The following is a 4,922-nucleotide window of genomic DNA, read 5'->3' on the forward strand; positions in this document are numbered from 1 at the left end:
ATGATGCCTTGATCATCTGAGTTGTAATAGAAAATTATACTATTCACTAAACTTTTATAGATACAGGTAGTGTTAGATTTTGAGGGATGTCCTAAGGCAATCGTCTTATGATTTTACTATTTATTTGATAAATATAGATTTACTATTTGAGTGCATATTATATGTTTAATGGTCTTAAACTCATTTACTGAATGTTCGCAATACAATTCATAGCATAAGAGAATTTGTGATTGGATCACAACTTCTGATTATCTCTACATGTGTAATTATGAATGTATTAGAATTTCCTTAGTCGTTAAATTGATGCATTCAGACATCATCAATTCTATAAGACTAGTACGGATTATACTCATTGGTTTGCCAAGCAGTTATTTTCTCATTGGCTAGAGACATTGGAATGCCGAGAGTTAAACATGGATACTAGTTTATTGGAGTGACTCACTGTAAGACTTCATATTGTTATCTACATATATAGATATATCTATGAAGCTCTTACTACAACTCAAGTGCAAGTTTCCTTAGACTTGAGGTATACAAGTCATCTTGATCATGGAGACTTATATTTTAACATCTTAAGCAAGCATCTCATTGAGGTGTGGACCCAGAATGACTGGGTATAAGTTGATGTGCCCAAAAGTGTTTGGATAGCCCACAGAGGATTCACCACTCCTTGCGAGGAGATGTATATCCTATACTCGTTAGGATTATTACTCAAAGTCTTTAGCCAAAGCATCACATGTTAAGAGTAAGAGACTCTTAGACACATGCACCAATAATTTGAATCCATAGAATTAGGAAGTATTACTTGGGCTAGGTGTGACGTAGTTAGCCTAGTGGAGACTGACACATAGACCATGTCCTGAACCAAGTGGGTATAAGATGAGTGAAAGGAACGAGGCACAACTCACTATATCTGCTGAAGGGTTCAGAATTAATTTTGAAATCAACTATGATTTTCTGGCTAATCGGGGATTATGATGTACTACTAGGTGTCACTCATGATCTTTTTATAATTAAAAATTTAATTATGGACGACCAAGATAAACCTAAAGCCTATTGGGTCACACGTACTACGAGTCTCTAAAAGACGTAAAATAAGTTATGAATAAGATTCTTAGATCAAGAGATAAATGTTTGGTTGGACCATATATAAGATAAATATGAAAATATTTATCGAATTGGAAGTGCAGATAGGCCTCCTCTCTTATGTAAGAGTTAGACCCTATTTGGATTAGTTATAAACCAACTTGGTTTAGTTGTGAACCAAACCAAGGGGTTAATGGGCTAATTTTTGGTTAAGGGATAATGGGTTGGATTTGGACTTTCTAATCCAACTCATTAAAGAGGATTATATATAGATGTAATTGAGAAAGAATTAGACATAATTTTTATTATTTGGTTGATTGGGTTTTAGAAACAAATCTTCCTCTCCTCTCTCTCTCCCTCTTTCCTTGCTGTCGTCCACCACAACAAGGAGAATGTTTTCTCCTTGTTGCCATGATCAAGCAAGGAAGTATTCCTTTCCTTGTTTCACTTCTTCCTCTTAATTCCTCTCCTTCTCTTGTGGCTAGTAACTTTTGAAGGAGAGGCTTGTACTCACAGATTTATCTTGAGGAGCTCGACATGGATACAAATAGAGGTGAGATTCAACAACATTGCTACGGTTGATGTACTTCTCATTATAGGTCATTTGTAAGATATACCAAGAATAATTGTTATTCATTTTTATTTTATTTTATGATCTTGTCCAATGTGATCGTATCCTACATGCGTGTGGTGTGTGTATTGTAATAAATTAGATTTATTTACATTTAGTCTTCTGCTGTGCATGTTTATGAAACATGTTTTAGCACACACTTCATCGGGCATATTTGAACAGTGGTATCAAAGCATAATCATGCTCCGACATCATTGTAAAATAGTTTACAAATGTTTGTAGTTATAGTTTAATTTGGATGATTAGGGAAAATGGATTTGAAAATTATTTCTGATCCAAAATTGGAAAACGGAACAGAACCAATTTCAATTGATCAATTGATTGATCAAAATTGTTTTGATCGATCAACTGATCGATTCATCTTGAATCGTGTCAAATTTCCCACCTTGAATCCATCCACCAATCAATTCAAGAAGTAAATTTATGAACAAAAATGAGATGGATCAATCGGTCGAACGATTGAAGGAGGATGGATCGATTAGCTAATCGATCCAGAGAAGAAATATAATTTCTTCGTCTTTGTTCACTTTTGGATCGATCGGCCGATCGATCTAGGTATAGTTTTTCAACAGAATGACTCTTGATCGATTGATCCATATGCCCTAGATCGATAAGCCAATTGATCGAACTGTTATTTTCGAACTAGTAAATTGAAAAATTCCAATTTTAGTAATTCCTAGTTAATTAAAGTAATTCTAATTATTTCCTAATATGCTAGGAAATTATAATTAGAGAATTTGTTCCCAAAATTATATTTAGGGAATTTATTTCTTACAATTATGATTAGGAAATTTGTTTCTTAATTTAAAATTACTTAATTAGGAATTATTTCTCTAAAGAAAATATGTGATTAGTTTTGGAACTTTATTTCCAAATCTAAAATTAAAAGATTCTAGATTTGTGAAATCAAATCTTTTACAAAAATTTTATAATTTATAATTAAAGTATTTTGATTTATGAAATTAAATCTTTAAAAGATATTTTATAAAATATGTAATTATGGGATCATGATTTATGAAATCAAATCTTTACACATATTTTATATATCCAAATAAAATAATGATAGCTATAAAATTAGGTATGCATCTCATGTTATTTGTATGTCATATAATTATATTTTTATCATGTGTGTGATGTGATTAGATTATGCCATGCATGTGATGTGTCATACTATGCCATGCGTGCGACATGCCATGTCTTCATTTATCCCATGAGTGTAATGTCATGTAAATAGAATTTTGTATGATGTAGATGAGACCTAAATCCCTAACTCAATAATAAAACCTACACTTTCTATTAATATGGCAAGAATCAGAGTTTAAGTTCTTGTTTGACTTGTTGGCCAAAGTTAAGCTCAACTTGAAATTAAATATATTCAAACCATAAAGATGTAATTTCATGATTAACGGGTTGATCTTAAACTTGAAGCATTGATTTATTGTGGCAAGGCCATGATTAATGTGAATAGAGGTGAAATTGGATGATATGTATTTGATGTATATTTATTAATGTATTAACAACCCGATGCTTATGCGAAAATCAATTAATTGCTAGCATAATGTGATAGTTGCATATTAGCGATATGCAATCGGTAAACTTGTTACCTACCGCTATAGCTAAGAATGACTTGTTGACCAAAGTCAAAGCTATTCTTATCTATGGTAGATATCAATCCACTTAGAGAAAACCTACCATCTCCCAAATTTAAAATAATGGTATTTGAATTTGATAAATAAGTGGGTTTTTATTACATGTAAATTATTTATATAAATAAAATTATGTCTCTTATACATTCTCATTTTTGTATATCTAGGTTAATCATTTAATTATGACTTTTGTTAATCTACATTCGATTTTAAATTCGAACAAACTGATTGGGCTGAACTTCTTAGATTGGTTTTAAAGTTTGAGAATTGTTTTCAAAGCTGAGAAGCTAACCTATGTCCTTGAACAGCCTCTTCCCACAAGTCTTGATACCGATGCAACTGCGGACCAATTATTGGCCCATCAGAAATATAAGGATGATTCTGTACTTGCTAGTTGCATCATGCTAGTTGTTATGACTCCTGAATTATAGAAACAACATGAGCATTTGAATGCTTATGATATTGTCTATCATCTTCGTGACCTGTTTGATGAGCAAGCTAGATCTGAAAGGCTCAAGGTCTCCAAGCTTCTCTTTTGCTCAAAGATGTAGGAGGGTTCGTCTATAGTACAATATGTACTAAAGATAAATGGCTACATAGAGTGTATAGCATCACTCGATTTTAAGATGAATCATAAGTTAAGTATTGACTTAATTTTATATAGTTTGTCAATAAGTCATTCACAATTTGTGATGAATCATCAGATGAATAATTTAGAATCAACCATCCTTGAGATGATAAATATGCTTAAAATTGTGGAGCCTTCTATTAAAAGTGAATAGAAAATTGAGATGTTAGTAAACTCCTCTAAGAAAGATTCTAAGAGGAAGCAAAAATATCAGGCTAAGGAGAAGAAAAAAAGGCTAAGACAGTAGAACTGATACAAAAGGGCTCATGCCATCATTGTGGAAAGATGGGACACTGGCGAAGAAACTACAATATTTATCTTGAGTCTGTGAAGAAGAATAAGACATTCGATACCCCATCTTCTTTAGGTATTTTCATTATTAATTGTCATGTTATTTCCTCAGACACTTGGATATTGAATACTAGGTGTAGCTCACATATATGTAATGTCATACATGAGATAAAGAATAGCAGAAGATTCGTCAAGAGAGAATCAAGTCTATGAGTTGGGAATGGAGCAAAAGTTGTTGCAGTCTACATCAGAACATACTTGTTAGAGCTTCCTAATAGACTTGTTTTAGAAGTAGATAATTGTTATTTTGTTCCTGTATTAATAAAGAACATTGTTTATATTTCTTACTTAAATAGAAAAGGTTTCATTTTGACTTTTAGTAATAATTGTTGTTATATAACATTGAATGATGTTCTTTATGGCACTAGAACTCTATGTAATGACATCTACACGTTAGATATATCTAATGACGTACTCAATATCGAAACGAGTAATAAATGCACTCGATTAGATAATCAATTAACCTCATACTCACGGTATTGTTGTCTTGGTTATATAAGAAAGAAACATATTTCTGAATTGTAAAAGATTGCAGTTCTCAAATCATTTGAATTAGATACATTTGACATATGCGATTCAT

This window comes from Zingiber officinale, chromosome 10A, assembly GCF_018446385.1.
Source record: "Zingiber officinale cultivar Zhangliang chromosome 10A, Zo_v1.1, whole genome shotgun sequence".
NCBI classification, from domain to species: Eukaryota; Viridiplantae; Streptophyta; class Magnoliopsida; order Zingiberales; family Zingiberaceae; genus Zingiber; species Zingiber officinale.